We start from the raw sequence: 27,481 nt of genomic DNA on the forward strand, positions 1-27,481 counted from the left end.
CTCCTGTCTTTCCTGAGGCCATGCAGGTGGACTGGGCCTCAAGCTGCAAACAGTGAGTTCTGATTTTTCACTTGACTGTTTGGACTATTTTTGTTTTTGTAAGCTAGGAGTGTGAATTGTGGGGAGAGGTTTTGCTAACACCCAGGGAGGGAATTTTGAAAGCCTGTCTTGAGGCCTTTCTTTGCAAAACCTGTGACACTCTCCTTTCCTGGCAGTGGCCTGAATCTGCCAGAGGCTTTATTGGAACTTTGGGCACTGTGGTTTGATGAACAAGTGCCATGAACTTTATTTTTGTTTATTGAAACTACCTGCTTGGGAGCAGACAGTGCTAGCTCTGAGGAGAGCTGTATCCTCAGGTGCAGCTGGGACCAAATTAATACTGAGAGCAAGTTTGGACTTTATTTTGTGCTGTTTATTTTCTTGCTTCTTTTGGCATTTTTGTTTGGCTGCTGTTTGAAGTTCTGACAATTCTTCTGCTGCATTGATGAACTACTTACCTTTGTGAAGGAAGGAATAAAATTGAATTATTTTTCTATGAACTATAATTGTTGTAGCTTTGATTTGTGGTTCCTGTCTAAAGTCCAGTCCTGCAGGGTGACTCCATTTCGGGTCACACGCTGGTGTGCTATTTTGATGTAACCAGTTGGTGGAGCTGTGGAGTCCCCATTGGATCACAGTCCCGGTTACAACAGGCAAGGGGGGGGGGGGAGACATGCTGCTGCAGCACCCAATTGGGGAGAGAGAGGGAAGGAGGGAGAAGGAAGACAAGGGAGAGGAACCAGAGATACCAAGTCCATGGGAGGGAGGGAAAGGAAAAAAGGAAAGGAGATACCATACCATGGAGGGGGAGGAAGAGTTGCCATGGCATGAGGAAAGGGAAGGAGATAGATACCACACCATGGTGTGGAGTGGGAAGGAAGGAAAGGAAAAGAGAAAGAGAGAGATGACAAAGCATAGGGGAGGGGGTAGAGACAGAATAATGAAGAGGGTTGAAGCTGAAATGAATCATGTGCAAAGGAGAGAAGAGACCTCAGATATACACTTTATTGAAGGGGCATTGAAAGAGGGAAGATGCCATATGGAAGAGAGAGAGGGCAGAAGCTGGGTGGAAGGGACAAAGAGAGGGCAGATGTTGCATGGAAGGGAGAGAGGACAAATGCTGTATAGACAGTAGATGGAAGTGGTAGAGAGAGGGCAGAAGCTGGGTGGAAGGGACAAAGAGAGGGCAGATGTTGCATGGAAGGGAGAGAGGACAAATGCTGTATAGACAGTAGATGGAAGTGGTAGAGAGAGGGCAGAAGCTGGGTGGAAGGGACAAAGAGAGGGCAGATGTTGCATGGAAGGGAGAGAGGACAAATGCTGTATTGAAAGAAGATGATTAAAGCAAAAACAACAAAAGGTAGAAAGATTTTTTTGTTGCTTTACTTAGAATCAAGTACAGTATTGTAACTGTATTGATAAAAGTTTATAAACAGGAAATGGAAATAAGGCAATTTTTTGACTAAACCCCTTTCCTCAGGACAGGATACCATAACAGCAATATACTGTACTGTTCTGAAGAAAGGTTTGGCCTCTGAAAGCTAATTGAAAAATGGATTAGTCCAATAAAATGGTATTTTCTTATTTCTCATTATTTGTTTTATTTTTTTGTTAATTATGTATCAGTTTTTTTAAATTTACATCTACTGTCTTTATATTTTGCACAGTATTAGGGACATGTGTCACTGTTTTTGTGGTGTTGCATTGTATGCAGAGTCTGGTTTCTTGGCGGTTCAGTTTAACTTTTGTCTACATATTTCTGTTTTTAGTTTGTGATTATTCCATATTGGGCGAGGGTGTATCTCTGTTCTGTGTGTATGAAAAGGACAGTTTTCAGTTGGCATTGACTACAGGATCAATTGACTGTGCGGTATCTGGCTCGTTTAGTTTTACAATGTATGTGTTGGTGTTCTAGTGCTCAGTGCAGTGTTTAAGATGCTGCCTTTTCCTAGGTACACTCTTGTTTGCGATATGTGGATTGTTACTAAAAATAATATTTTTGATATAGATGGGGGGTGTCAAAAAATGATGGGCACCAGGTGTCACATATGCTAGGTACGCCACTGGTGTTATCTGCAGAAATAGAGAACGGCAAGGGGAGGGGGAGGTGAGTTTAGGCAGAAAGATAAGGAGTTCAGTTTGAGATGGCGGTGAGACATCCAAGCGGCAATGTCAGACAGGCAGGCTGAAATTCGGGCCTGAACTCCTGTAGAGATATCTGGTGTGGAGAGGTAGATCTGGGAGTCCTCAGCATAGAGGTGATATTGAAAACCACGAGAGAAGATCAGTGTGTCAAAATGTAAGAGTGCATACTTATGGCAGCTGTATGACAGGTGTAAGATGCACTAAAATGCACCATGCTTACCGTTTCCTTTAACCCTTTCAGGACCATAAGGATCGTAGGCCAATTTTTGTGGTTTTGACGACATTTTTATGGTAAAAAGGGCTTGCAGATGCCAAAAAATTGATTTTTTTTGTGAAATATCATTATTTTTATTTAAAAAAATCACACTTCTGGCTTATTGACAGTGTGGCAAGTGAATCTTCTTGTCAATCTGGCAACGACGCTAATGAATGAATATCGGAACCAGTTTGTTTACATAAAGGCAGTATCACATGGAATCCATACATATCAAATTTAGAACTGTAGACTATCCCAATCAAAATTTATAGGATTTTAAAGTTATGGGACAAATATGTCCCTTGGTCCTGAAAGGGTTAAGAGGGGCGGGAGTCCTTTACCTAAAGCCCTGACAGGGGGGGGGGGTGCTCTTTCACTATCTTATTTTCAATAGTGAGGGATTGGTAAACTAGGGTTACCAGATTTTATGCTAGTAAAATCCAGACCCATGGCCCCGCCCCTAGGCTGGGGGGGGGGGGGGGACATGGGTCTGGATTTTACTAGCATAAAATCTGGTAACCCTACTTGTAATTATCAACTGAACAAGTTCAGATCACATTAGAATTACAAATATAAAAAGGTGTCTATTATGCAGACTTTTTAATACTCTGGGTTGGGTTTTAGTGCAGGAATGAGTCAAATTTGCCACTAACAAACAGTATTAACTTCTTTTGTAGCTAAAAATTAGGTTGATTAAAATAGTGACAAAATTAGAGAGGTGTTAATTACTGCAGTTTGCCTGAGCACGGAGTGCAAAAAAATAGCTTCCATACCTTGTTTTAGGGGGGGGGGGGGGAAGTGATGCGTAGGTTGGAAAGCTTTTGCTAAAGAAGTCATTTCTTTTAGGAGCTAACCTTCCAGCTCAGGGAAGGGACATCACCTGCATTTTCTGCTGCATCAGCCGAGACATTCATCTGAAAATGGCGAGAGTTAGACTAGGCCTTACTTTTTCACCACCCACATTGCCTAAACGAACCAACCTCTGTAGCCGATTTCAGCTCATTTTTCTGCAAATGAGTTATTTGGCATTGTGTGTGTGTTTGGGGCTGGGGGGGGGGGATGAGGGAGATAGTTATCCCTATACATGGAGGAGCCAGATTTCCCAACTCTTGACACTAAATAGGAATGGGTGGCTGGGAGGGGAGAGCTATGCATCTTTAATTTTTAGTGCAGATTCAGCTGACATTGCAAAAACACAACGCTATTATTTTATCACATGTTGCACTTCAATGAGAAAACTACATTTTAAATCAATTAAAGGGAGGGGGGGAAGGGTCTTGTATATCGCTTGTCTGTGGTTTTACACATTTTAAGGCAGGTATTGGGACGATGAAATGTTACGTGACTTGTCCGGAGTCACAGGAAGCTGCAGTGGGAATCGAACTCGCAACCTCAGGGCGCCGAGGCAGCTGGTAATGTAACCACTAAGCCACTCCTCAATTGGAATATTTTAATACAGCAACCTTAGGCCCCCTTTTACAAAGCTGTGCAGCAAATGCTCCAATGTCCATTCAAGTCCTATGGGCGTCAGAGCATTTATTGCACTGCCTGCTTTAGAAAAAAAAAAAGGGGGGGGGGAGGGTTTAGTATCTTCAAATAATCCTTTTTATTTTTGCACATTGGGATTTTAAAAGAATCTGGAGGTGCAAATAAAACACATGTAATATCGAACACCTTACCGGTCGCAGTTTCACTGATAAAAATCATCAACAATTATAAAAGAGATATATTGTGATGATGTAAGAAATGCAAAATTGAGATTAAAGCACCGAATCAGCCCTGCAATTTTTGGTCAATTTGGGTTGCATTAGTGCAACGTCAGCTGTAATATCCCTATTGTTTATCAGTGGCGTAGTAAGAAGGGGGGCGAGGGGGTGGTCCGCCCTGGGCACCATGCTGGTGGGGGCACCAGCACCCCTTCCCCTCCCTGCCCCGCCTCTTCCCATTCCTCCCCTTCATGCACTCGTCCCCCCCTTCTGTTTCCCCTTACCTCTAATTCAGGGGTGTCAAAGTGTACCGTTTATTACTTTGAATAATAGACAGTATACTTGAATTGAATTCGAGCTTATATAGGTAGCCAGTGTGAATCTAGGTAGGCGTTGGTGATGTGGTCAAATTTTCCAAGTGAATAGATCAGTCTGAGGGCTGTGTTTTGTACAGTCTGTAATTGTATTATTAAGTTTGTGGGGCATGGTAGGTAGAGGATAATGCAGTAGTCCCCTAGACTTAGGACTAGGGATTGGACAATGAATCTATATTGCTCTTTGTCGAATTTTCTTATTTTTCATAGATTGCGCAAGGTTAAAAATGCTTTTTGAGTAGTCTTGTTGATTTGGACCTGCAGGGTGCAGCATCTATTTATTGTCACTCCTAGGAGTTTGAGAGCGGACTGTATAGGGTATTTGGTGGCATTTATTTCTAATTCAGTTATGGATAGGGTTTTGTCCTTTTCAAGCAATAGAAATTTTGTTTTGTCCAAGTTCAGCTTCAATTTGTGGTCTATCATCCATTTTTCCACTACTTCTAGTGTTTTTTTCAGGTTGTCTGTTGAAGTGGGATCTGGCGAGTCGAAGGGGAGGAGTATGGTTATGTCGTCTGCGGAGCTGAATGAAGTTACTTCTAGGTTGTCTAGAATGGTACCAAGGGAGGATATGAAGAGGTTGAAGAGCATGGGCGACAGTGGTGACCCTTGAGGTACTCCACAGGGGTTAGACCAGGGGTCTGATATAAGATCATTTGTTTTTACTCTGTATGTTCTTGTTTAGAGGAATCCTTGGAACCAATTATATACCCCGCCCGAGATCCCTATGGCTTCTAGTATCTGAAGAAGTATGGTGTGGTCTACCTGGTCAAATGCAGCAGAGAGGTTGAGTTGAATTATCAGCATCCTTCTTCCTTTGCTAAGGTGCTGTCGGGTGTATCTAGTAGAGTTACTAGTAGTGTCTCTGTGCTGTGGTTGGTTCTGAACCCTGATTGTGTGAGGTAAAGTGGGTTATGGTCTTCCAGGTAGTTGATGAGGTATTGTGCAACTAGACTTTCTATTAGTTTAACGTATAATGGTATTGAAGCGATGGGTCTATAGTTGGAAGGGGTATCTATTGGGCCTTTATGATCTTTCAATATTGGGGCGATTATGATTTCCCCTTGGTCTTGTAGTTTGAATCCATTGCATGAGGCTAGCTCTAAATTTGGAGGGAGGCATTTGTTAGTAGATATGAGGGACAGTTGTTCAGGTCGCATGATGCTTGGCTGTATTTTTTGTAGAGTCGGTTCATATCAGACCATTGTACCGCTGGGAAGTTGGTCCAGGACCTGTCTGCTGCTATGGCTTCTCCTATTGTAGGGTTTATTATCTTGTCGAGGTGGGTTCTGATTGTAGTAATCTTGCTTTTATAGTGGTCTGCTAGTTGGGTGGCTGTTGGTGGGTAGTTTCCTTGTGCGGCAAGGAATGGCTTGGTATCGGTGAGGTTTTTTACTAGTTTGAAAAGTTTCTTTGTGTCTGGAGCTTCTGTGCCAACTAGTTTGGAGTAGTAAGCTTTTCGTTTTTCCTCAAGTTTGATTTTGTATTGTTTTATTAGGCTTCTCCATGCTACTTTGGTGTTTCTTGGTTCTTTTTTTTTCAGACTCTTGAGGTGTCTGCAGTGTCTTTAGTTGGAGAAGTTCGGTATTGAACCATTTGTCAGACAACCTGCAGATTTTGTGTTTTAATTTTACTGGGGCTAGCTCATTCAGGATTGTTTCTCTTAAGGTGCACCACTGGCATATGAATTCTTTAGGGTCTATGGAGACGATTGTGGGGTCTGCTTTGTCCCAGAATGTGGTGGGTTTGATTTTTTTGACGGGTTTTGAAGGAAGGACTACGAGACCGGCCCAAGATGTAGAAGTAGAGGGGACGCTGGGAACCAGTGATCACAATATGAGCCACTTCGACCTGGACAAAGGGGTGAAACATCGATCCAGAACGACGGGCACGGCGCTGAACTTCTGAATAGGGAAATACGAAGGGATGAGACTCATTGTGGGGAAGAAGATTAAGAAGAGGATAAGCAATGTAAAGACGCTAGAACAAGCATGGTCCCTTTTTAAGGACACAGTCACAGAGGCACAAAATCTATATATACTGCGTATCGGCAAGGGATCCAAGAGGAAAAAGAACAAGGAACTGGCGTGGCTCATTGTAGTGGTGAAAAAAGTGATCAGAGACAAGAAGACTTTGTTTAAGGAATGGAAAAGGTCAAAAATGGACGAAAACTGGAAAAAGCACAAACAGCATCAAAGCAGGTGCCATAAGGTGGTAAGAGGGGCCAAAAGAGACTACGAGGAAAATAAATAGCTAGGGAGGCGAAAAACTTCAAGCCGTTCTTTCGATATATTAAGGGTAAACGACCCACGAAGGAAGCGGTGGGGCCGTTGGATGACTATGGAATAAAGGGAGTGCTAAAGGAGGACAAAGGCATCGCCGACAAACTGAACATATTTTTTGCATCCGTGTTTACCAAAGAGGATCTACACAACATACCGGAAACCAACAGGCTATACGCGGGAAATGAAGGCGGGAAACTTGACAGGGTTGATGGTCAGACTAGAAGAGGTATGCAAGCAGATTGATAGGCTTAAAATGATAAATCCCCAGGACCGGATGGCATCCATCTGAAGGTAATCAAGAAATTGAAAGGGGCTAAAGCTGAACTGCTTCAACTAATAGCCAATCTGTCAATCAAATCAGGAAGAATTCTGGAAGACTGGAAGGTGGCGAATGTTATGTCGATCTTCAAGAAAGGTTCGAGGGGTGGTCTGGGAAACTACAGACCGGTGAGTCTGACCTCAGTACCGGGAAAGAGGCACTGATAAAGGACCGCATCATTGAACACCTTGACAGACACGATCTGATGAGGACCAGCCAGCAAGGCTTCAGCAAAGAAAGATCTTGCTTGACGAATTTGCTGCACTTCTTTGAGGGAGTAAACAGGAAAGTAGACAAGGGTGATCCGGTCAACTCGAAAGGGTCCAGAGAAGAGCAACTAAAATGGTTCAGGGGCTGAAGGAGTTGTCGTACACTGAGAGATTAGAGAAACTGGGCCTCTTCTCCCTTGAAAAGAGGAGACATGATTGAAACAGTCAAGATACTGAAGAGAATAGACTTAGTAGATAAAGACAGGTTGTTCCCCTCTCTAAAGGTAGGGAGAATGAGAGGACACTCTCTGAAATTAAAAGGGGATAGATTCCGTACAAACGTAAGGAAGTTCTTCACCCAGAGTGTGATGGAAAACTGGAACACTCTTCCGGAGGCTGTTATAGGGGAAAACACCCTCCAGGGATTCAAGACAAAGTTAGACAAGTTCCTGCTGAACTGGAACGTACACAGGTAGGGCTGGTCTCAGTTAGGGCACTGGTCTTTGACCTAGGGGCCGCTACGGGAGCAGACTGCTGGGCACGATGGACCACTGGTCTGACCCAGCGGCGGCAATTCTTATGTTCTTATTGCTAGCCTGCACGCTCCTCTCATAAATTATGGGTAGGTCGCTGTGCTCTTCAACACATTCTTGCAGTTCTTTCCGTCCGTCAGTCGTTTTGCGTCTTGTATCATAAAACAATCTTTTCAGTACCCGCCCCCACAGTACGGAACGCCCTTCCCCGGACCCTCAGACAATAACTTCAAATCTGGACTTAACATTTCTTTTCAAAAATGCTTATAAGATCTATTCCTAGGACATACCACCATATGAGACTCAGACTACTGGCTTAACATTAAAGACTCCCGGCTTAACATTAAAGACTCCCTTACCCCTTCCTATTACATGCAATGTATCCTTCCCAGTTTCCCTTATGTAGCATGTTACGTCTGTGTTTATGTCAGTCTGTTTCCCACTTTTTAATTCTCTGTATACCGTATTTTCACGCAGATAACGCGCACCCGTGTAAAACGCGCACACGGGTATAGCGCGCAGAAACCACGATTTTATGTACAAAAACTTTTGTATACCGCGCTCACGGGTATACTGCGCATGCAGCCCGACTGTCCTTTCGCCCGCCCTGACTCTCCTCTGGCCACCCCGACTCTCCTTTCGCCCTCCCCGACTCTCCGTGCGCTGTCCCGACTATCCGTTCACCCTCCCTGACTTTCCATGCACTGCCCCGCCTCTCCGTGCGCGGCCTGAGGCACATGGTCGGGTTGGGCCCATGTGCCTCAGGCCGCGCCCCCAGGTGGGACCTAAGGCTCCAGGGCCTATTCTGATTGGCCCACGCGCCTTAGGCCCCACCAGTAGGCGGAGCTTTGGGACGGATGGGCCAATCCGGCCTCATTCCGTCGTTGGCTGCCTGCCGGACAGGCGGGTTTGGCTCCCGTCTGTCCGGCCAACTACCAAAGGGAAGGGGGGTGGGGGTGTCGGTCGTTGGAGGGAGGGGGGTTTGCGTCGAGGGCAGGAGGGCCTGGGATCCCTCCTGCCCGTAATGTAGTGCGGGGTGGGGGTAGGGGGTCACGGTGGCCAGGAGGGTTTGGGCTCCCTCCTGGCCCGATATTGTTGGGGAGTTGGGGAGTCGGCCGGGCAAGAGGGCTTGGGCTCCCTCTTGCTCCGATCGTGGATGCGGGGTGCGGGTGGGAGCGCGTGCGAGCGGTCGTTCGGGGTGGGGGTGCGAGCGGTCCTGCTGGGGGGGGGGGGTGAATCGGGCGTCGGGCGGGGTGGGAACTATGTAAAAAAATTTTTGTATACCGCGCTCACGCGTATAACGCGCGAGGGGTATGCGCGGTAGGTAAAAACACGTATAACGCGCGCGTTATATGCGTGAAAATAATGGTAATTGTAAACCGCTTTGCATTTTTAAAGTGGTATACCAAGTCCAAAGACATTGAAACTTGAAATTTCAAAATCTATTTACAGATTCTGTTAAACGGCCTACAACACGTTCCATGCATGCCTCCCTTCTGTATCTTCTGCATCAAAACCAAAATGAATTTTAAACTGCACACAAAGCCTATGCATGTGGTATTCATTAAATTCTAATGTCACGTAGGATGACCGGATTTTAGCAAAGACCCGCAGGAAAAATGACTGAATTGCCACAGACTTGGAGGCTGTGGACAGTAAAGCCGTTGCAAAGCTTGCAAACCGATGTGGACCAATACCTGACTGCGACTTGCCTTCAGCTCGGATTTAGGAAATGCGTGTAATTAAATCTGAAAATCCAACTACAAAATCCAAACTGACAGCTTTATACATGAGAAACTAGGCATCTAAAAGGCAGTGCACCGTTTGTTTTCCAAGCAAGCGAATACGATATCCAGATGGTTAGGTCATTGAAGAAACCGAAGCAGAAGCCAAAGACTGGCCTCAACGACGAGACAGGAATACACAAGGACAAGATGTCAGAGGGTGTATCGTTCAAAAAGTCTCTTTATTGATGAATATGTCACAAAAACTCAAAGACTCGACACTGGCAGTGTATCGGCATAAGTGCGTTTATCAAGAGTCTAAAAGACCATGTTAAAACAAAACAAAACGTGGATTAAAAACATGATGAAAAAACAAGAGCATGACTGAGCAACCTAATGCAAAAGCATCATAGGAACATGTAAAAAAAAAAAACAAAAAAAAATAAAAAAAAATAACAAACACAACAACTTTGTAGGCTAAAATTGTGCAGATAAAAATAATTCAAAGTATATATATATATATATATATATATATATATATATATATATATATATATATATATATATATATAAATAAGAATAAACATTATAAGCTGAACAAAAACAAGAAGCTTTAAAAGCAGCATCAAAAGAAAAAGCAAAAAACGTAAATGGAGTAAAAATGAAATAGGCTCTAAATCAAAAGATCTGAATGAATACATAATCTAATCTAATCCTTAGGTTTGTATACCGCATCATCTCCACGTTCGTAGAGCTCGACGCGGTTTACAGTAGGAGAAATAGGAAGGAACTACAACAGAGGGTTAGAGGTAGAAGTGGGAAGAAAATTTACAGGACTTGGGATGCCAAGATATAAGAGTTTCCTTGATTCCTAAGTTGGAGGGAGACTTACATTTTTTGAGAAAAGCCACGTTTTCAGATGTTTGCGGAAAACTTGGAGAGAGCTCAAGTTCCGAAGAGGGGAGGTAAGGTTGTTCCAGAGCTCAGTGATTTTGAAGTGGAGGGAGGTCCCTAGCTTTCCTGTGTGGGAAATGCCTTTTAGCGAGGGGAAGGATAGTTTTAATTTGTGGGAGGTTTCTGGTGGTATTAGGGTTTGAGGAATTCCAAGAAAGAGGGATAAAGGGAGGGAGGATACCAAATAGGATTTTGAAAGTTAAACAGGCGCATTTATAGTGGACCCTGGCGATTATTGGAAGCCAGTGGAGCTTGGCCAGGAGTGAGGAGACATGGTCAAATTTACTTTTAGCGAAGATGAGCTTGGCCGCGGCATTCTGAATCCGTTGGAGTCTGTGGAGGTTTTTCTTAGTTAGGCTTAAGTAGAAACATAGAAAAAGACGGCAGATAAGGGCCGCGGCCCATCTAGTCTGCCCACCCCAATCTGGAGAGGATGATGGATTGGACAAGGAGGGTAAAATGTTTTTGATGGAAGCAGGATCTAACTTTCCTCAGCATGTGAAGGCTGAAAAAGCATTTTTTTACCAAGTATTGGAGGTGGTCATTGAAGGACAATGTGGAATCAATGATGATGCCCAAGACCTTGCTCGAGAACTCAAGCTGCAGAGAGGAGCCAGAGGGTAGTGGGATGGAGGGAGTAGGTGATCTAGTTTTGGACCGAGCCAAAGAAGTCTTGTTTTGGACTCATTCAATTTCATTTGCACAGTGTGGGCCCAGGATTGTAGGTTCATTATACAAGAGGATATGTTCTTAGACAGGTCGGTGAGGTTCGAATCGGTCTCGAGGAGGACGAGGATGTCGTCTGCATAAGTGTAAATTGTTTCAAGGGGGGATAGGTGGAGGAGTTTTAGGGAGGACATATAGATGTTGAAAAGGATAGGGGATAGTGATTGGGATCTGGATAAAAAAAGTATATATATATATATATATATTAAATATGAAGCCAGCCAAGACAATTAAGAACAATTGGGCATGATACAAGGTAGACAGTTGTGTGTAGGTCATGGAAGGTCAGGACAAAACAATAATGTACAAGATCGCAATAATATAGTTACTCATGGTCAATCCAAGCACTATGAAACATGCAAGGCAAGGAAGAGAGAGTCAAACCAAAGTGTTTGAGCAGTTTCCCCAAGAATATAATAAGCCATACTGGTCTGCTGTGTCCAAATGAGTCTCTCCTAGGTCTCTGACCACGGGACAGCATTAACATGGGTCACAGATAATCCATCTAAAATCAGGGATCTCCAAACTTTTCACCACAAGGACCACATTGGGTACTTTTCAGTGGGCCGTAGTTAAAAAATAAAAAATAGATAAGTAACTCTTGATACGAGTTTTATTGAAAGCAGAAAATTTGATAAACTATTTGCAGAGTATGCGAGACTAAATTATTGTATATTAATGACGAACGCTAGCAGCAAATTTGCATATTTTCATCCCAAATGATAATAAAACCATTAATGTGAATGATGGAGCTGTTTTTGTGTGTTTTAAAAATCTTATTAAACTGAAGTTCAAATTTTGAAACGCTAATTACAAGTAGCGACTTCAAATGTTTATGACTTGATATATTTCATTCGGGAAAAAGAGCTACCAACAACGTTGCAAATTGACACTGTCGATCGAGGCCGAACAAGTACGAAGAAATATTACATTACATTGGTGTCTTCTATCCCGCCAATACCTTTCAGTTCTAAGCGGTTTACAACAAGAATTTGCCTGGGTATTCCCAGGGAGATTACAAGGTTGATAAGATATAGTATGTGGGGAGAGTCGATCAGGTTTAGTTAGATCATTTGCCAAATTTCTTGAATAGTATGGTTTTCAGTTCTTTCCTGAATGTTTTGTAGCTGGGCGTCTTGGTCAGCAGATTGGAGAAGTGGTGGTCTAGTCTCGCTGCTCTGGTGGCTAGTAGTCTTGTTGTCATATTTTTTTGCTTTGCATGCCTTTGATTGGGGGGGGGTAAAGTGTGCTTGAGTTGTCCTTGGTCTAGATGTGTTTTTCGTGATTAGCGGTTGTTCAGATAGCTTGGTCCGTTTCCATTTAGTGCTTTGAATGGTAAGCGTGCTTGTACTGGGAGCCAGTGTGATTCTTGGAAAGCGGTGGAAATGTGGTCGTAATTTTTCAGCGAGTATATCAGTCTAAGAGCTGTATTTTGGGCTGATTGTAATTGGTTTAGCATGTTGGTGGAGCATGACAGGTATAGGATGTTACATTAGTCCAGGAGTTCATTGTTGAAGTATACAATTATGATTCAGTATTAAATAATGTTTGAATAATATTATTGTTAAAATATAGAATATCAATATATTTTGAACACAATTTTATTTTCATTTTATTAATTTATACAATACTTACAAGTATAACTACTTGTTCTAGAAATTTCTTGAAAAACATACCCACTAAACAAATTTCAGACTAGAAAATATAAAGAAATTTTTATAATAATGGGTTTAGATTCATTCTTAGACCACCATTATTAACGTTTGAGGAGAGGAACATAGCAAATAAAGCAAACTTTTTACATTATCAAAATTAAAGTACAGGCCTTGGTACTTTATTCTGAGCTTCTAACCACCCGACTGCTTTAACTCCTTGAGGTCCAGAATTTGAACACAATTTTTAATTAATGCATTTGAAATCTATCAACACCCCGTGGTTTTTTGTTGCGGATTCCCATTGGAAAATTAGACCAATTTCCACACAATTCTTCCGCGGGCTGGATAAAATCATATCGCGGACCGTACTTTGGAGAGCCCCGATCTAAATAGCTGTTGAAATTCGACAACACCAGAAAATGACAACGTTTGCCACTTTTACAGTTTAGCACCGAAAGGTTTGGCCAGAATTTGTCCAAAAAAACAAAGAAGAAATCCGAGGCCTACAAGAAATAAGGATGGCGCAGTTTGTGTTTTGTCACTATAGTGACTTTTCTGTAAGGGCACGGAGCGTGACAGAGATTTTGCCATATAACTACTCTGCAACGAAATACAATTTCGGCTCTGTTGAACTGCTGTTTTATGGTTCATTCATTTCAACCTAATAAATTTTATCTTAACTGATTTTATTACCAACTAAATTGACTTTAAATATGCCGTTTACGATTGCTTATTATAACACCGAGTAGAGTTGATTTTCTCAAATGTAGCGCGCGCTTAGCCGATGAAGAAATCCCAGGCAAAATTACCTTCAGCACTTGAGCATTGCAACTCATTATTTCAGAGCTTCACCCTAGCACCCAGTTTGAAAAAAAACATGTAAGATGGATGTGTGTCTGGGGCATTTTGACTTGGACGTCGTTTCGAAAATGTCCCTCCGGGGACAGGACAAGTGGATTGTTGATAATTACATTACATTAATGATTTCTATTCCGCTTGTACCTTGCGGTTCAAAGCGGATTACATAAGAAGAAGCTGGACATTTCCAGGAGGGTACATGACATTTAGGGTAAGACATAGTAACAGAATGAGTATATTCTTAGTAACATTAGATGAAAGCAGTTATATTACATTACATATCAAATCTTTTCCAGGCGTTGGTAGGTAATATGATTCGGTAGGATGAATCGTGTTTGATTTTTAATTTTGTTTTTTTTATTTATTTATTTATTTATTTTTTTTTGGTCGGTTGAGGGTATGGTGCCAGGGAGTGGGTAAACCTGGTCGGTGTACGAGGAAGAGGAGAGTGAGATTAGGTGTTTTGAATATGCTTTTTGAAAAGTAGCGTTTTGATTTCTTTACGGAATGCTTTGAAGTCAGATGTTGAGGTTAACAATCTGGTTATGGAGGGTTCGAGTTTTGCTGCATGTGTTGCTATGAGGTTATCATAAAGCTTTTTGCGATGAGTGCCGTTGAGTGGTGGGTATGAGAATGGTGTCAGTATAGTAATGTCAGTTTGTTATTTATTTTGGTATTCTTTCATGACTTGTGAATGTTGCTTGCGATCTTCTTGGAACTAGAGATAAGTGTATAAATATTTTCAAATCAAAATTTAAAAAAAAAAAAAAGAGAGACAAATATTCAGTTTATTAAGCTGCCAAGTTTGTACACATCATCTTTACAGAGATTGGAGAAAGGAGCTTTCCTTTTTAAGAACATAAGAATTGCCGCTGCTGGGTCAGACCAGTGGTCATCGTGCCCAGCAGTCCGCCCACGCAGCGGCCCTTTGGTCATAGACCAGTGCTCTAAATGAGTCCAGCCTCACCTGCGTACGTTCCGGATTAGCAGGAACTCGTCCAACTTTGTCTTGAATCCCTGGAGGGTATTTTCCCCTCTAACTCCGGAAGAGCGTTCCAGTTTCCACCACTGTCTGGGTGAAGAAGGACTTCCTTACATTTGTACGGAATCAATCCCCTTTTAACTTTTATGTGTAACATTTGCATTGACATCGTGTTTCTCGAACAAGATTAAAGCTATATTTAAACTACTTGGAAATGCCACAGATGACCTATGAAACTATGCAACCCCCAAGAATAGTATAGGTAGAATACGGAAGGCATATAACACAGTTATAACATAAGAATAGCAGACTGGGTCAGACCAATGTCCATCAAGCCAGTAGTCCGTTCTCACGGTGGCCAATCCAGGTCACAGTACCTAGCGGAATCTCAAAGAGTAGCAAAATTCTAGAATCCCAAAGAGTAGCAACAGTCCATGCTATCAATCCAGGGCAGGTAGTGGCTTCCCTCACGTCTCACTCAATGAGACTTTCTTAAAAAACTAGCTACCCTCTCCGTTCTTACCACAACCTCTGGCAACACGTTCCAGAGCTCAACCTTTCTCCGAGTGAAAAAATGTTTCCTCCTATTGGTTTTAAAAGTATTTCCCTCTAACTTCATCGAGTGTCCCCTAGTTTTTGTAATTTTTGATGGGGAGTGAAAAATCGATTCACTTGTACCCGTTCTACTCCACTCAGGATTCTGTAGACTTCCATCCTGTCTCCCCTCAGCGGTCATTTTTCAAAGCTGAAGAGCCCTAACCTTTTTAATCTTTCCTCATACGAGAGGGGTTCCATCCCCTTTACCATTATGGGCATCTTAGCATTTAGAAGGGGAAATCATTAGAAAGCACTAACTGCCCCTTTCATCAAATTGCGCCAAGATGTAAGCATGCCAATGCTCATAGGAACTGTATGGGTGTCAGAGCATTAACCGTGTTAACTCACACTAAAAACCTTTAGTGCAAATTGATAAAAGGGGCCCGAAATTGGTTAGCCCAACTTTATGTATATGTGTTTTGTAATAAGTAACTCATTATTTATTATTTTTGTGTGTTTTTTTCTAGAGGGGTTGCGTCAGCAGGCACTATCTAGCTAGTGTATTCCAATTATTGTGTGTCCAATTACCATGTGTTCATAACATGAATGCTCTTAGGGCAGGGGTGTCCAATGTCGGTCCTCGAGGGCCGCAATCCAGTCGGGTTTTCAGGATTTCCCCAATGAATATGTATGAGATCTATTAGCATACAATGAAAGCAGTGCATGCAAATAGACCTCATGCATATTCATTGGGGAAATCCTGAAAACCCGACTGGATTGCGGCCCTCGAGGACCGACATTGGACACCCCTGTCTTAGGGCCTTCTAAATGGGAGGCAAATGCTAGTGTCAGCATCAGCGCCTGACCTGAAAGAGAAAACTGGAAATTGCCCTATTTTCTGGATGAAATGGGTTTAGTCTGTGGGGAAGTCCCATCTTAACATATTATTTATTTTTTCCATTTTCTCTACCAGTTTACTTTAATTTATTCAGGTACTCAAGCATTTTTTCCCCGTCTGTCCCGGTGGACTCAGAATCTATCTAACGTACCTGGGGCAATGGGGGGATTAAGTGACTTGCCCAGGATCATAAGGAGCAGCGTGGGTTTGAACCCAGGACCTCAGGGTGCCGAGGCTGTAGCTTGAACCACTGCACCCCTCTAGAAATCAAAATGTAGCAAAAGTGAGCCAAGTCTAGGACAATCGAGCCATAGTGACATCACTGATGAGGTTGGCTCTAATTGGTGGAATGAGATATTATGATGTCACAATACCAGCTCTAGTTATCAGAGGCTGAAGCTTTTCACACTATTTATTTATTCAATTTTCTATACTATTCTCCCCAGGGGAGCCCACGATGGTTGACATGAAATTGGTTGACATGAAATTGCGAGCTATGGAATCGAGGGTGAAATACTTACGTGGATAAAAAAAAAACACAAAACTGGTTGGTGGATAGGAAACAGAGAGTGGGGGTAAATGGACAATACTCGGACTGGAAAAGCGTCACGAGTGGAGTGCCAAGTGTTCGGCTCTTGGACCCGTGCTCTTCAACATATTTATAAACAACCTGGAAATTGGTACGACGAGTGAGGTGATTAAATTTGGGGACGATATGAAGCTATTCAAAGTAGTGAAGACAAAGGAGGCGAAGACCTGCAACGGGACATAAACATGCTCTAAAAATGGACCACGAAATGGCAAATGAGGTTTTACCATGGATAAGTGTACGGTGACGCATATGTGTAAGAAAAATCTTATACAGGATGTCTGTTGCGGTACTCGGAGAGACCCCACAGGAAAGAGACTTGGGAGTACTGGTCAACAAGTCGATGAAGCCGTCCACGCAATGCGTAGCGGCAGCAAAAAAGGGCAAACAGAATGCTAGGAATGATTAAGATGGGGATCACGAACAGATCGGAGAAGGTTATCATGCCGCTGTACTGGGCCATGGTACACCCCCACCTGGAATACTGCGTCCAGTACTGGTCACCGTACATGAAGAAAGACACGGTACTATTTGAAAGGGTCCAGAGAAGAGCTACTAAGATGGTTAAGGGGTTGGAGGAGCTGTCGTACAGCGAAAGATTAGAGAAACTGGGCCTCTTCTTCCTCGAACAGAGGAGATTGAGAGGGGACATGATCGAAACATTCAAGGTACTGAAGGGAATAGACTTAGTAGATAAAGAGATGTTGTTCACCCTCTTCAAGGTAGGGAGAACGAGAGGGCACTCTCTAGAGTTAAAAGGGGATAGATTCCGTACAAACGTAAGGAAGTTCTTCTTTACCCAGAGAGTGGTAGAAAACTGGACCGCTCTTCCGGAGGCTGTTAGAGGGGGAAACACCCTCCAGGGATTCAAATAGGGGGAAACACCCTCCAGGGATTCAAATAGGGGGAAACACCCTCCAGGGATTCAAATAGGGGGGGAAAACACCCTCCAGGGATTCAAATAGGGGGGGAAAACACCCTCCAGGGATTCAAATAGGGGGGGAAAACACCCTCCAGGGATTCAAATAGGGGGGGAAAACACCCTCCAGGGCTTCAAATAGGGGGGGAAAACACCCTCCAGGGATACAAATAGGGGGGGAAAACACCCTCAAGGGATTCAAATAGGGGGGGGAAAACACCCTCCAGGGATTCAAATAGGGGGGGAAAACACCCTCCAGGGATTCAAATAGGGGGGGAAAACACCCTCCAGGGATTCAAATAGGGGGGAAAACACCCTCCAGGGATTCAAATAGGGGGGAAAACACCCTCCAGGGATTCAAATAGGGGGGGAAAACACCCTCCAGGGATTCAAATAGGGGGGAAAACACCCTCCAGGGATTCAAATAGGGGGGAAAACACCCTCCAGGGATTCAAATAGGGGGGAAAACACCCTCCAGGGATTCAAATAGGGGGGAAAACACCCTCCAGGGATTCAAATAGGGGGGAAAACACCCTCCAGGGATTCAAATAGGGGGGAAAACACCCTCCAGGGATTCAAGACAAAGTTAGACAAGTTCCTGCTGAACCAGAACGTACGCAGTTAAGGCTAGACTTAATTAGGGCACTGGTCTTTGAGCAAAGGGCCGCCGCGTGAGCGGACTGCTGGGCGTGATGGACCACTGGTCTGACCCAGCAGCGGCAATTCTTATGTTCTTATTCAGGTACTCAAAGCCTTTTCGCTTCTGTCCCGGTGGACTCACAATCTATCTAAATGTACCTGGGGCAAAGGGGAGGTGGGATTAAGCGACTTGCCCAGGGTCACAAGGAGCAGCATAAGCTCATTTACTACCGCACTTTGATAAATACACCCATTAATGATAATACAAATGTAATGTTTTTTTGTTTTTTCCCCAGAAATTGTGATGTAACAATTCTTGCAAGTTCTTTCTCTACTACCTTTTGGGACCCTAAAATGATAGAATTGTAAATTGGTATGCCGAGAATTATCACAAAGAAGTGCTGTAAACATTTTGCTATTTTTAATCTTAGAAAGGAAAATTTACGGTAGGCAAAACACAGTCTGTCAGTCGTCTAATTTTGGAATCACTTCCACTTAAAAAAAAAAACCCAACCAAAGAAGAAAAAACAGATCTGCAGAAAAACACGTCCTTGCTAACTCCCCTGTTGCTGCTTCTGAACTTTAATTGATATGAAAAATTCAGGTTTTCATCCAGTTTAAAGTGTGACTGACATTGTGCAACTGAAACAGAAGAAAAAAAATGAGGCAAAAATAATCCAAAATGGCAGAGAACATAAAGGATTCAAATGAATCATGAAATGTAAACTGGCAATTCTACATTCCAGGTTATACACAATATACTCACATTTAGAGGCTGAGGTACATAATCGAAACAGAAATAAGTCTAAGTCGGCACTTGAACGACCTAAGACGCAGGTCATCCAAGGGCCGATAATCGAAATGGGTTTTAGACGTATCTAGAAAGCGCTTAGGCCTTTTCACTGCTGCTGTGCGCCAAGAGCGAAAAGGGCCATTTTTGGAGGAGTGGTTAGGGCTGGAGGTGGGTGGGATGTGGGCCGACCAAACTTAGTCGTTCTGCAACGATAACCGAAAGTTTGACGAGACTGCCTAGACAGAACTTATACGTTGTGACTTAGGCAAACTAAAAACAGGTATAAGTGCCCAGAAGGTAGCCAAAGTGACCAGGTAATCACTGCAGGGACAAGGTACAGACCCTCCCCCCCAGTGATCACTGTCCCCCCCCCCCCTCCCCACTACTATAAAAATCAGAATAAAAACGTATATACCTGCCTCTTATGTTCTTATGCCTCCAGATCATAGAAACATAGAAGATGACGGCAGAAAAGGGCTACAGCCCATCAAGTCTGCCCACTCTGCTTACCCACCCCCTGTCTATGCCCTAATGACCCAATTTCCTTATCTTGACCCTCGTAGGGATCCCACATGGGTATCCCATTTATTCTTAAAGTCTGGCATGCTGTCTGCCTCGATCACCTGCACTGGAAGCTTGTTCCAATGATCAACCACTCTCTCTGTGAAGAAATATTTTCTGATGTCGCCATGAATTTTTCCGCCCCTGAGTTTGAGCGGGTGACCTCTTGTGGCCGAGGGTCCCTTGAGAAAGAAAATATAATCTTCCACTTCGACACGTCCCGTGAGGTACTTAAATGTTTCGATCATGTCCTCGAGAGTGTAGAGCTGCAATTTGTTCAGTCTCTTTGTACGAGAGACCCTTGAGCCCCAAGATCATCCTGGTGGCCGTCCGCTGAACCGATTCAATTCTGCGCACATCTTTACTGTAATGTGACCTCCAGAATTGCACACAGTACTCCAGATGAGGTCTCACCATGGCATAGGAAAGCTTAGTAGAACTGCACAGAGGTAGCTTAAGTAGTCTGGGGGGTGGACTAGTGAACCATAGAGAGGACCCAGGCCCATAAACCTCTCTAATTACTGCATTCATGGTAGAAAATACGAGCCCACCAACCCCCTCCCAAACCCTACTGTACTGCCATATAGGTGGCATCTGTAGCCATAAGGGCTATTGGGGTGGTAGACAGTTGGGTATAGTAGGTTTTGGGGGTGTTTTGGAGGGTTCACCATGACCTGCAAGGGAGTTACGGTGAGATGTTTATCTGGCACCCTTTTTGTGAAGTTCACAGCAGTGTCCTGTAAGGTGCCCCTCTACTGTGTTGCCATGTCTGGGTGTCCAGTCCATCACTCTGCTGGTCCCTCCCATGTCCACAAGGCCTTAATCTAGGCATTTTGGACGAGAATGAAGATAGATGTACTAGTGGCCTGCGTGATCAAACGGCTGGATGTACAATTAGATGATTCTCAAAAAAAAAAAATAATTGGACGTATTTTTTGAGAATGGACTTTAGACGCTGCTGAATTTGGGCGACTAGCGCCCTAGGCCCAAAAAGACTTAGACAATGGGTTTTTTTTAGATTATGCCGCTCCATGGGTTTCATATTGGAAAAAACAAACGTCCAAAGTGCTGATTTTTGAAACATCTTTCTGGACGTCTTGAGGGGTTCCAGCCACTGTTCATCCAAAATTCCAGGGGGCTTGTTGAAGGCATTCTATGGGCATGCTTAGACTTGAATGTCTCAAGACATTCAGGATTGAACTTAGACATCCGGAGCTAGACCTGTTTCTATGTTCAATCATCTTTACTGATATTTTCAATATTATAATAAACAACCAGTAATTGACCAGTATGACAGTAATTGGAAAACAGACAATGGGACATAGTGTCAGTCACTACAACTTAAATTAACCCGAGTAGGAAACATCCTACAACAAAACCAACCATGAGCTAAACCTGTTTTAAAAGCATCTAAGTGCCAAAATGTACCCAAACTGACCAAATATCCACCGGAGGGATTCGCTTACGACTCCCCATTCCACCAGTGGTCATTTACACTCTCCCACCCCACAAAGAACTAAACTAAACCTTAGGTTTGTATACCGCGCCATCTCCACAAACGTAGAGCTCGGCACGGTTTACAGGGTTAGGTTGAAAAGGAGCTACAATGAAGGGTTATAGGAAAGGAGCTAGGAAGATAAAGAGGGACAGGGTACCAAAGAGCAGGAGGTGTTAGATTTTTGAAAAGAGCCAAGTTTTTAGGTGTTTGCGGAAGGATTGGAGGGAGCTTGAAATTCTGAGCGGGGATGTGAGATTGTTCCAGAGTTCTGTGGTTCTAAAGGGGAGGGATGTTCCTAGTTTTCCTACGTGGGATATACCTTTTGTAGAGAGGAAAGATAGTTTCAGTTTTTGGGAGGATCTAGGGAGGATACTGTGACCGGGTAAGGCCCTTGACCCGGAGCCTTGACCCGGGTCATCCAAATTTCAGCCGAGCAGTAAAGCGAGGTATGGCATGTGCCAAATCAAATAAAAGTCAATGGAAAAAGTGTTCAATGTGAATCCTGCCTTTATGCTATAGCGTAGTTCAAAACACACAAAAGCAGCCTGTTAGACCCATGGCTTATTCAGCTTTAGAGTTTCCAAAAAATCTAGCAATTTCCAAAAGCTTGCCTCTGGAGCAATTCTCAGGGTGTAATCAGCTTCCCCAGACTGAGCATGGGATTCTTCCTACCCTTAAGAAATCTGGGCTGTTTAGATCAGTGATTCCCAACCCTGTCCTGGAGGAACACCAGGCCAATTGGGTTTTCAGGCTAGCCCTAATGAATATGCATGAGAGAGATTTGCATATGATGGAAGTGATAGGCATGCAAATTTGCTTCATGCATATTCATTAGGGCTAGCCTGAAAACCCAATTGGCCTGGTGTTCCTCCAGGACAGGGTTGGGAACCACTGGTTTAGATATCCCCCACCCAATCAATCCCAACAATTGATGGTATACCAAAAAAAACTCCACAAAGGTACCCTCATCAAGCTGTGCTCTGCCAGCTTTCAAATCGCAAAAACAACTTTCCAATTTCATGTCCTGGAACCTGCAACCTGCTTGCACTACTTCTGCAGGTTCCACACAGCTCCCCTGTGATTATGCAAATTCAGAAGCAATAATTCTTAACTCTTCTGTAACCTTATTTGTGAGACAACACCACATTGTCAGAAACAGCATTTTTACGTTCCCCACAATTCACTATGTGATTATGCCTTCAAACATGCGTAATTCTTCAGGCTCCATTTCAATATCATTCTTCTGGCATTTCAACATCATATTCATCATTACCTTCAGAAGAATGATCAGATGTTTCAGTCCTGAAGTTTTCTATCTGCTTTCTTTGGGAAATGCTGGTTTCTGTCCTCTGAATCCTGGCTTCCACAGGCTACTTCTCTCCACGGCTTCAGGCATGATGTAAGTTTGTGGCTACCTCCACTGCCTAGAAGCCACACCCTTTTCTCCTGCTCTGGGTTGATTGCCTCTAGGTTCAGCTGAGCTCTTTGCTACTGAGCCTTGGTAGTTTCTCTGCTGATTAGCCCTGCCCACAGCTGGACTGATTGCAGGAGCTAATCCAGTTCTGGGTTTTGCTACCATCTGCCTAGTGCCTGCTGGGACTTGTAGTTGCCTGTCCTTAGCTGTTTCCAAGCTAATACTAGGCAAGGATAATCGGGTCAATGCAGTGCTACCCTTCCTTTGAGATTTATTCACCAGGGGTGTTTCCTTGGCCTGCTTGTTTCTAAGAGCAGGTTTTGGTATGTGAAAGCCTAGAAGAGCAACACACAGGTATCTTAAGTAGCTTAGTGGGTGGGATAGTGAACCATAGAGAGGAGGACCCAGGCCCATAAATCACTCTAACCACTGCATTTATGATGGAAAGTATGAGGCCACCAAAACTCTACTATGTAAGTGTCACCTGCAGTCATAAGGGCTATTGGAGTGGTAGACAGGTGAGTATAGTAGGGTTTGAGAAAGTTTTGGAGGGCTCACCATAAATTATAAGGGGGTTAAAGTGAGATGTGCATCTGGCACCCTTTATATGAAGTTTACAACAGAGCTCTCTAAGGTGCCCCACTGCTCAGTTGGCATGTCTGTATGGCCAATCCATTACAATGCTGGCCCTTCCCATGGCCAAATGGTCTGGTTTTGGACGTTTTGAACTTGGACAATTTTGTGGACAAATATGGCCAAAAAAGTTAGGCATCCTGATGGCCAAGATGGCCAAATGGGTCATTAAAAAATATATATAAAAATTGAATATCCAGAAGATTCGGAAATGGACGTTTCTCCACCCTGACTTTTGGGTGTCTTGCAAGAAATGTCCAAAGTCAGACTTAGACATCCTATTAAAAATGGTATTCTATGGGGGGAGGGGGGGGAGGGTGTGTGTGTGGGGGGGTGTCTGTTAAAGTAAAGTTGCCAATTGGATCTAGGAATTCGCTTGGAGGAGGGAAAGGTGAGTAGTGGAGTGCCTCAGGGATCGGTGCAGGGCCCGATTCTGTTCAATATGTTTGTGAGTGACATTGCTGAAGGGTTGGAAGGTAAGGTTAGCCTTTTTTGCAGATGATACCAAGATTTATAACAGAGTGGACACCCCGGAGGGAGTGGAAAACAAGAAAAAGGATCTGTAAAAGTAAAAGGGAACCATATGTGCTGGGAGGTGAGAGGCTGATAAGCACAGATGCAGAGAGAGATCTTGGGGTGATTGTGTCTGAGGATCTAAAGACATCTAAACAGTGTGATAAGGCGGTGGCTGTAGCCAGAAGGATGCTAGGCTGTATAGAAAGAGGAATAACCAGCAGAAGAGAGGTGTTGATGCCCCTATATAGGTCATTGGTGAGACCACACTTGGAGTATTGTGTTCAGTTTTGGAGGCCATATCTGGTGAAGGATATAAAAAGATTTGAAGTGGTCCAGAGGAAAGTGACAAAAATGGTAAGGGGTTTGAACCAAAAGAAGAATGAGAAGAGTCTGGAAGACCTAAACATGTATACTCTGGAGGAAAGGAGGGACAAGGAGATATGATACAGGCATTTAAATACTTGAAAGGTATTAATATAGAACCAAATCTTTTCCAGAGAAGAAAAATTAGTAAAACTAGAGGGCATAATTTGAGGTTACAGGGAGGAAGTCTTAGGATCAATTAGGAAATTCTTTTTCATGGAGAGAGTGGTAGATGCCTGGAATGCCCTCCTGAGGGAAGGGGTGGAGAGGAAAATGGTGATGGAATTAAAAAAAGCTTGGGATAAAAATAGAAGATCTCTAATTAGAAAATGAAGGATGTAAATTAAAGAACTAAGGCCGGTATTGGACAGACCTGCACAGTCTGTGTCCCATATGTGGTGATTTGGTGTAGGATGGGCAGGGGTGGGCATCAGTGGGAACTCCATTAACTTGGAACATGAGGATGTTACTGGCCAGACTTTACGGTAGATATCCTTCAAACAACGAGATCGTTGGATAGGCTGGAGTGAGCCTGGACGGCAACTTCAGCATTTGGAACCTAGGCCAATACCAGACTTTACAGTCTACGGCCCAGAAATATCAAAGAAGAGACAAGTTAATCTAATCATGTATTTTTAATGAGAATAACTAATGGGCAGACTGGATGGACCGTTCAGGTCTTTATCTGTCGTCATTTACTATGTTATGTTACTATATTCGCAGGACAGGGTTGATTCGTCCTGGGTTTATCCCATTGCATGCATGGACTTGTAGTTCAGAGTTCCCTATTGCATTCACTAAGAAAAAGCAAGACTACAAATCCCAGCATGCACTGGAGTAAGCACAGGACTGGATCAACCCTGTGCTGAGAATCCAGTTGGCAGCTTAAAGGCAAAGAACAGGGCCAATTTAGTTTTTGCTAGGGCAGATAGTGAGAAAAATATTCAGCAACATAGAGCCAATTTTTGTCACACACAGCACAAACCATGTTTGACTACAATGATTTAGGCCTGATTTTATCAAGCTGTGGTAGTGAGTTATAGTGCTGGCTGCCGAGGTGAATGAACTACTGTGGACCTTAGTTACTCTCTTTTTTGAACTCTGGATGTCCTGATATCTGCTTTTAGCAACAGCACAATCTCAAGTACATTTTATATCAGACTAGTCTTTAAGCCTTTTAAATTAACGAGTGCTAGAATAGATATGTGTGTCTGTCTTTCTTTCTTTCTGTCTCTCTCTTTCCTTGGCCGTCTACCACCACCCCTTGCCTGCTCCCCCTGTCCAGCAGTAGCCCTTCTACCTTCCTTTTACCTCCCCCCTGACCAGCATCACCTCTTCCCTGCTCCCCCTGTCCATCAATACATGTCCAGCAGCACCCCTTCCCTGCTCCCCCTGTCAAATAGTACCCCTTCTCCTTTCCCTGCTCCCCCTGTCCAGCATCCGCTAGCCCGAGCAGCCTCGGGGGCTTTTGCTAGGCCGGCCCACTTCGCATTATCGAAGTGGGCCGGCCTAGCAATGCCCGTGGCTGCAAGATGAAACCGCGGCTGCTGCGTTTTCTGGTCCGGGGGTGAGAAGAGACGTCCCAGCAGCAGCAGCGCAGGAAGTCAGCCGGCATCGGAGATCAGGGCAGAAGGCAGGCAGTGCGCATGTGCGGCATGGAAGCACATATCACGGCGGCAGGGATCACAGCATCGTAAGTGCGCGCTTAGGGCAGTGGCGTACCTAGGGGGGGGGCGGGGGGGCGGGCCGCCCCGGGTACCAGCCCTAAGGGGGTGTTCCCGGCCTTGCCGTTCAGTCCCCCGCCACCCCCGAAGGACCGCTCGCCCCCCTGGCCTCCCCGCACCACCTATGAACAGCCGCAGCAGGATCGCGAAGTCAGCGTCAGCATCCCTGCGCTGCTTCCTACGACGCGATCCCGCCCCTCCTCTGACGTCAGAGGAGGGGCGGGACCGTGGCGCAGGAAGCAGCAGGGATCGCTGACGCTGACTTCGCGATCCTGCTGCGGCTGTTCATAGGTGGTGCGGGGAGGCCAGGGGGGCGAGCGGTCCTTCGGGGGTGGCGGGGGACTGAACGGCAAGGCCGGGAACACCCCCTTAGGGCTGGTACCCGACGCTGACTTCGCGATCCTGCTGCGGCTGTTAATAGGTGGTGCGGGGAGGCCAGGGGGGCGAGCGGTCCTTCGGGGTGGGTCGGGGCATCAGGCCTTCAGGGTGGGGCGGGCGGGCAGGCAAGCAGGCTTTCAAGGGGGAGGGGGGTGACAGGCAGGCAGGCAGGCCTTCAAGGGGGGACAGGCCTTCGGGGGGGGGGGTGCAGACATTCAAGGGGTGCAGGCCTTCAAGGGGGGCAGGCAGGCCTTCAGGGGGGTGCAGACCTTCGGGAGGGGGGGTGTAGGCCTTTGGGGGGGGTGCAGACCTTCAAGGGGGGAAAGGCAGGCAGGCCTTCAAGGGGGGGACAGGCCTACAAGGGGGGGACAGGCCTACAAGGGGGGGACAGGCCTACAAGGGGGGGGGACAGGCCTTCAAGGGGGGGTGCAGGCCTTCAAGGGGGGGTGCAGGCCTTCAAGGGGGGTGCAGGCCTTCAAGGGGGGAAAGGCAGGCAGGCCTTCAAGGGGGGGGACAGGCCTACAAGGGGGGGGGGACAGGCCTACAAGGGGGGGGACAGGCCTACAAGGGGGGGGACAGGCCTTCAAGGGGGGGGACAGGCCTTCAAGGGGGGGTGCAGGCCTTCAAGGGGGGTGCAGGCCTTCAAGGGGGAGACAGGCCTTCAAGGGGGGGAAAGGCAGGCAGGCAGGCCTTAAAGGGGGGACAGGCCTACAAGGGGGTGGGACAGGCCTTCAAGGGGGGGACAGGCCTTCGGGGGGGTGCAGACCTTCAAGGGAGTGCAGGCCTTCGGGGGGGGGTGCAGTCCTTCAGGGGTGGGGTTTAGGCCTTCAGAGGGGGACAGACCTTCGGGTGGGAGGTAAAGTCCTTCGGGGGGTGCAGGTCTTCAGGGGTGGGGTGTAGCCCTTCGGAGGGGGGACAGACCTTCGGGGGAGGGGGGGTCCTGGTGTAAAAGTACACAGAGGGAGAGAGGGAAGGGGGGGTTCAAAGATACATGCATATGCCAGACTTTGGGGGTTAGAAATAATGGGTCTAAAAACAGAGGAGTGGGAGAGAGATGGTGCATAATGGGATTTAGGGAGGGAAGGAACAGAAAGGGAGAGAACTTGGAAACAGGGGATGGTGTGGAGGGGGGATAGAGATACTGGATAGGAGGATAGTTGGGAACAGAAAGGGAGAGATGGTGGATCCTGGGGTGGTGGGGAGTTGAGAAAAGGTGAATCTGTGGATGGAGACAAAAAAAAGGAAAGATGCCAG

The 27,481-nt window shown here is 45.0% G+C and overlaps 1 protein-coding gene across 1 annotated transcript in view; it reads right to left on the reverse strand.

Moving 5' to 3' along the window:
- CELF2 (CUGBP Elav-like family member 2) overlaps nucleotides 1–22,609 on the reverse strand; it is a 1,015,007-nt gene extending 992,398 nt beyond the window's left edge. Inside the window, exon 1 of the mRNA XM_033957563.1 lies at nucleotides 22,473–22,609. The gene's annotated coding sequence lies outside the window, so the exon portion shown is untranslated. The remainder of the gene's footprint in view (nucleotides 1–22,472) is intronic.
- Nucleotides 22,610–27,481: the final 4,872 nt, after the last annotated feature.

The sequence above is a fragment of the Geotrypetes seraphini genome, chromosome 9, assembly GCF_902459505.1.
Source record: "Geotrypetes seraphini chromosome 9, aGeoSer1.1, whole genome shotgun sequence".
NCBI lineage: Eukaryota > Metazoa > Chordata > Amphibia > Gymnophiona > Dermophiidae > Geotrypetes > Geotrypetes seraphini.